Source organism: Rousettus aegyptiacus, unplaced genomic scaffold (genome assembly GCF_014176215.1).
Source record: "Rousettus aegyptiacus isolate mRouAeg1 unplaced genomic scaffold, mRouAeg1.p scaffold_m13_p_4, whole genome shotgun sequence".
NCBI lineage: Eukaryota > Metazoa > Chordata > Mammalia > Chiroptera > Pteropodidae > Rousettus > Rousettus aegyptiacus.
In genome coordinates this window covers 128,066,178-128,073,222 of record NW_023416307.1, presented here as the reverse complement: position 1 = coordinate 128,073,222, position 7,045 = coordinate 128,066,178, and the positions used below count along the sequence as shown (strand labels likewise).

General features: G+C 42.0%; 1 pseudogene; it reads right to left on the bottom strand.

Moving 5' to 3' along the window:
- Positions 1-4,382: 4,382 nt before the first annotated feature.
- LOC107508441 lies at positions 4,383-5,103 on the bottom strand (annotated as a pseudogene).
- Between the last annotated feature and the right edge of the window lie 1,942 nt (positions 5,104-7,045).

The window sequence follows — 7,045 nt, the reverse complement described above, 5'->3', positions numbered from 1 at the left end:
CAAAGTAGATGCTCTAGAAGCATTTATTGGATGAATAAATGTATTTGATCAGTTATTAGCAAAGTCACAGGAATAGATACTGTTCAAAACATATCAATATTCAAAAAGTTTTCCTTAAAAAGAAGCTCTTTTGTTGCTCTAGTTTTTTTTTTTTAATGTACTATCTTTGAAAAGTAATGGGTGACAACTGGATATCCATATGCAAAAGAGAAAAATTGGACACTTTCCTTATACCATACACAAAAATTAACCCCAAATTGATGGTAGACATAAATGTAAGAGCTAAAATGATAAAACTCTTAGAAGAAAACATAGAAGTAAATCTTCACGACCTTGGATTAGGCAACAGTTTTTTAATACAACACCAAAAGCATAAGTGATAAAAGAAAAAAATGAATAAATTAGACTTAATTAAAATAAAAAATTCTTTGTTCTTCATAGAACACCATCAAAAAAGTAAAAAGACAACCTACACACAATAGGAGAAATGTTTTCAAGTCATATCTCTGATAAAGGATTTATATCTAGAATATAAAGAACTAAGTCATGTGCCACATAACAACGTTTCAGTCAACAGTGGACTACAGTGCTGATATCATAAGATTATAATAGACCCGGAAAATTCCTATCACCTCGTGATCTCACAGCTGTTTTAACTTCGTAGTTTTAACATCATATTACTCATACATTTGTGGTGATGTGGTGTAAACAAACCTACTGTGCTGCCAGTCATATAAAAGTATAGCACATATAATTACAGTAGTAGGGTAGACCATTTAGGTTTATGTAAGTACATTCTACGATGTTTGCACAATAATGAAATAGCCTAACAATGCATTTCTCAGAATGTATCCCCGTCAAGTGGCTCATGAGCATATTACAACTCAACAATAAAAAGACTAAACCCAATTTTAAAATGGTCGTAGTATCAGAACAGATATTTCTCCAAAAAAGATATACAAGTGGCCAACAAGCACGTGAAAAGTTGCTCAACATCATTAACTGTCAGGGAAATACAAATCTAAACAACATGAGATATCACTTAAGGCCCACTTAGAATGGCTATAATTAAAAGGCAAGGGTTGGCAAGGATGCAGAGATATTGGACCCTCAGTGACAACAGGAACCTAAAAGGTAAAATTTCAGACACTTTGGAAAACAAATTGACCATTTCTTAAAATGCTAAATATATAGTTATATAACTCAGTGAACTCCATTCCTAGGTATATATACCCTAAAAAGATGAAATCATATATCCACAAAAAAACTTGCACATGAATGTTCGTAGCAGCATTATTCATAACAGCCAAAAAAGTAGAAATAACCCAAATGTCCATTAACTAATGAAAAGATAAATAAAATGTGGTATACACATGTATAATATAAAGCAATATAAAGAAACGAAGTAGTTACTGGTACATGCTACAACACAGATAAACTTTACAACCATTATGCGAAGTGAAAGAGTCAACCGCAAAAGGCCACATATTGTATGATTCCACTTACATGAGATGTCCAGAAAGAGCAAATCAGTAGAGACAGAAAGTGATTAACGGTCGCCTAGGGCTGGAGGAGCCAGGAGGAATGAAGTTCCTTTTGGGGTGATGGAAGTTATCCAACAGAGTTGCACAACTTTGTGAACATACTAAAAACCATTGAATTATGCATTTAGTTGGGGAATTGCAGGATGAATGAATTATAAATTTTTTAAGTAATTAACCCTTTCTTAGGTTTCTGCTTCAAGAACAGAATTAAATCTGTATCACACCTACATTGCTGATACTTCACCTAAACCACTTACAATGTTCTAGAGCTGTGGTTCCCAAAACATAGTCCCTGAACCAGCGGCATCAGCATCTCCAAGGATTTGTTAGCAAATTCTTTGGCCCCACTCCAGACCCACTGAGTCAGAAACTGTGGGGCCCAGCAACATATGTTTCAGTAAACATTCGAGGTGAATCTGATACACACTAAGGTGTCAGATCCACTTCTCTGCACAAGGAGGAACCGAAGACTATTTTACCTAGGACAAGTTTGACTCAGGATATCGAATGGGCCATTTTCTTTCTTTTTAAATGGTAAGGCTACTCTGCTCTTTTCCTTCCCTCTTTCTCCACACATGCAGGTAAGCCATGGCCTGCTCCATATTTTGTTACCTGCCCCTCCCTTTCTGACTGCCTTTCTTTATGTGGCCATCTTGGTAGAGGTAAAATCTCAATATTTAGGCTCAGGGGAAGCTAGGAGATCCCACTTCTTAGCCTTGAGGCCTCAGGCACATGGACACATCAGTCTCTTACCAATACATGCTTCATTGTCTCATTGGGTGTTTGATTCACAATTTGAATAGTTCTTTGAATATACAGCTCCCTTGAAACTCTGTGGGGAGAAAGGGTGCTTGTTGGGCCAGGATGGGGGGCATGTTGGGCCCCTGGTTGAATAGCCTCATAATAGCATAAAATTTTTATTCTTTGTTCACTAGCATGATATTAACATATCTCCAGGGCAGGTACCCATTTATCCTGCTTACCAAACACCTATCTGTCTTACATCAACCTACTCTGTTTATACACACCTCCACCTACATGATTCGCATGGTCAGGGAACAGCCATGTATGTGCTCCTTGAGTTTTGTTGAGAAGCTCAAGGTCATGGGTGATTGGTCTAAGTGCTCCAAGAGTCAGTGGCAGAACCCTGTGGTCTTAGGCAGCATAGTTCCGGGTGTGCCAGACATGTTCTTTACAAGAAAGTAAATTGCTTGTCTAAGTGCTAAATATAGGTCACCTGCCCTCAGGGTTAATCTGGGTGGTACTTCCATCAGCCATGCTAAATGTGTATGCATATGTGTATATATAATATATTCAGAGATTTGGAAATAAATCTCTCACTGGCTCCCTTTCTACAACAGGAAACAGAAATAGAGAAAAACTTAGTGACTGCAAATACAGAGCTAAGTTATCAGAAACCTAATTAAAGTGGTTGAGTTTTTTCCTTGAAACATCTCTACCTCTGAAATCTAATTTCTTGCAACTTTCCATATAGGATCCTGTGTTGTATTATTTATAAGAAAATAATATTCTGTACTCCCTCGACAGCATTTCCTGGCTGCAGAAACCATGAAGTAACAGAATGATGTTAGTAATGTTTCCATAGCTACCTTGCTTCGAAGTGAGGTTTATTCCGTTTTAAAGTCTACTGACCTATTCACATCCTTATTTAAAGTATTTTCAATCTAATCCCTTGCCTGCCTATTATTGTCTAATGTTCTTGTGATTCCTGTATTTAAGGAGGTCTTGAATGCACAAATATGTGGTAAGCAGGCCTTCCAGTTAGACATAACAATATGATGAATTTTTTTCCTATTCTTTTCAGATCTGATGGGCTTTCATTCTGTCCTGCCCTTGCTGCACAGGGAAACCTTAACTGAGGTTTTTGGAAGTAAAGGCTATTTAAGGTGCACTGGTGCCCTCTTGTGGTCATTCTGGCCTGTGGTTCCTTCCCAGAAGCCTCTTCTATATAGACAAACAATTGATTTTGTAAGAAATTAATGAGAAAGAATCCCTCAAAATGTTATTGCTGATTGTCATGGTGTCCTTGTGTCCCCTGTCTTTTGCCCCCTGCAACTATGTGGGTCTGTGTAGGACAGGCAGCCTCCCCTGGGTGGCAGTAGAACCCTGAGGTCTCTGTTCTTTCACCCAAGGCAGAGACCTCATTACTATAGAATATGCTGTTCAAGGGTTAGGCCACAGGAAACAACCTGGGACATACCTCAGAGGAAGATGATACACCAAACAACTCTCAGAAAGGCCCAGTAATGATGGGAACCCCACAGAAAGAGGAGATAGGGCTTCACCTCAGTAGAACATAGAGCATCCTCAATTAAAGAAAGCAAAGAACATGTAGTACCATACACTTTTTCTTTTCCCAAAGACGAAATGAGCATTTTAATTCAATTTCAGAAAAAGATGTCATATGGATTAGAATTAGAACACATGACAATAAGAGGCTTGTTTTTCTGGAAATGCAAGGAAAAGAAATAATCTTCGACAGGCTAAATGATAATTTTCTGCATCTTCCTCTTACATCAAAAGCTGCACATTTTCCCCCAAAGCACCTGCTTCAAAAGCCAACTTGCCCTCATTACCTTCCTCTGGCCAGGATGAGCTAACTCCCCTCCATCCAACCATTCTTCTTTCAGTCACACTGTGTGGATGCTAAAGACCCTGGGCTCTGACCAGTGAACAGAACTGTCCTTTAAGCCAGCAACCCACAGGCAGGGCAGCCAAAGCTCCACCCCTGTCCCCATAGCAGAGGCCACAGCGCTGGCATTGTTTCCACTGCCTCGGGAAGGAAACAAAAGCTGACCCTCAGCACAAATTAAGATTCTATATGGAGTTAGGATGAGCGCTCCCGGGTACAGAGTAGGCTGCACGCTGGGGCACAGAAATGAAAGGATACTGTGGTTCTATCAGGCTCTCTGTTGCTGAGCTTGGGGTCTGCAAGCACAAAAGGCCTAACCACATCGGGAGAACTCTGCCCTGGCTGGAGGTGAGAGTGGCCAACAGGAAGATAGGTCGGTGTAATAATCTGGAGCAGGACCACGCTGGGAACCACACAGCTCTTCGCATGGCTGCCAGCCCTTCAGAGGCCAACACAGTAAGGACCTAGACACCCACACCAGACTGCTATAGCTGGGGAAACTTCAGGCTCTTCTCTAGCTTCCACAGATGCCATTCCAGGTGTGATACATGAGAGGGAAGATGAGGGCAAACTTGGCTGAGTGGCTCACTGCTGGCCCCAGACACCAGGACTTCACAAGTTCCAAATGAGCCTCAAAGTTCCCTGGGGCCAAAAGGACAGACAGGCCCAAAAAGAGAGACTCCTGCGCTCAAGGCAGCACCAGTGCCAAGATGGCAAATGGACATCACCATGGGAAGAGACCAACTGTGGATAGTGATTTGGGGAGACAAAAGACGGCTCGAACCAGTGTTCTTATTCCAGAACCTCTCCATCTCTTCCAATGCTGTAGTTTTCAAAGAAACAGCCTTCCTGATACAGAGCCGAGGTGAGCACGGAGGCCACATGTCTCAACAGGAGCACAGCCATCTTGGGTCCATATGCCTTTTTAAAAGCTGAAAACATAAAGCTCCAGTGCTGGGTGAGAAATCAAGACAAAACAACCAATAAAATTCAGATTCAAGGTGACAAGTTTTTATTCAATAAGCATAAGAGAGAGGAAATATGAAGCCTTGAATGCTTTGAAAGATATTTTGGTTAAAATCAATAGTCAGTGGAATTTGTAATAATCCCTCCTTTAAGAGGCTTAGAGGGGAAATGAGAGCTCTGTTCTCATACTAGGGAGTCTTGGGGTCTAACACAAGGACTCTGAGGCAGAGCCACTGAAGGGTGACTATTGTTGTCAGAGTTCTGGTTTAGGCTAATTAGCCTAATGACTGAGGGTGGGGGAGGGGATAGAGGGAAGAGGGCCTCAAGGCAAAGTATCAGTAGGGAACCACCTTAACAATAGGCTTAGTGAGAAACAGAAAGGGTCTTAAAGAGGATGAAGGGATGAGTGAGGCTTCCTAGGCCCCTCAGTCTCCCACACATGATGCAAGAGAACTATCATGCCGCTGTAAACCTAGTGAGGCCAAAGACCGGCATCTGGAACAGTGTCACATCCTAAGACACAGCATCCAGCAATCAAAGAGTAATTTCAAAATAACTATAGAGTTCTTTCTTTCATTTCTTAAACACCTTTGGTCTCAGGTCACATCCTGGCACACCGAGGGCCATGGCACTCACAGAAACCCTTTCTTCTCCCATCCACTTCTCTCATACCCCATAGCTGCTCCCACACCTCTCCCCAAAACTGCCAGAAAAGCACCTTCATTGCAAGGCCTTGAGCCCCCCTCCTTCCTCCCTCTCATTTCCTTTCATCTCTCCAGCTCTCTCTGTCCCCTCTACACACATACTCCCCTTTTCCTGTCCCTTTAAACTCTAAGGCACTACTCCCCTCATTGTATAGGGAAGAATGAGAAACAGAGGATGCAAAGCCAAAACCATCTTTAGGTGCCCAGAGAGTAAAAGCTGGAAATTTTTACAGATTACTCCCCCACCAAAATAATAACAACAACAACAACAACAACAATGTCTATCTCATATGCAAATGGTGCCCCAACAACTCCAATAGTTCAGTGTCTCCCTCCCACCTCCCCTTCCTTTATGTCTATCTTTTTCTACAGTAATTTCAAAGCAGGGTCCTCAGACCAACAGCATTGCATCAGCTAAGAGCTCATCGAAAACACAAATTCATGAGCCCTAGTCCAATCTACTGAATTATAATCTCCGGGGGAAGGGCCCAGGAAATTGTTTTAACATGCCTGCCAGAAGATTCTGGTCACATTAAGTTTTAGGAGTCACCTGTCTAACAGATTTGAGAGCCATTACTCTCTTATACCTGTGGGGGTGCTGCTCAGTGAACTTGACTGGATCCATCTGCCCCTTCTAATAAATCTTGGGACTAGGTAATGGAAAATTCTCCAGGCAGAGACATGTCCATATTTATACTTAATCTTCCATCCTTACAAGAGTATCTGCTAGGGCAGCATTTCATAACCTCTGGCGCGTCATGGCTCATGACTAAATGAGAGGATTTAGAGACACACTGGAGTAAACACAGGAGATCCTCACCACAGGTGCCCAGCTCTGGACTATGGGGACGAAAGCATGCTTGGGAATAAGCAGTCACAATATTTCCCTGTTTGCCTTAAAGGAAATAAGTGCGACGCCATCCACTAACGCCCAAACATTGGATTCTATCTCACCCACACTGTGGCCTTGAAACACCAGGAATGAGAAGCTAAATTGCTGCCGCAGTCCTGCTGGTGGCCCATTCTGCCATGTAAGTAGCACATTAGAGGGATGTAGTTTCTGGTTCAGACTGTAAGATGTCTCTGAGGTGGGAGATAGGGAGTCCTTGGATGTGGGTACTATAATCGGCTCATTTCCCCCAAATGCAAGCTCAGTTGACAGCTTCCTCCGAGGTACA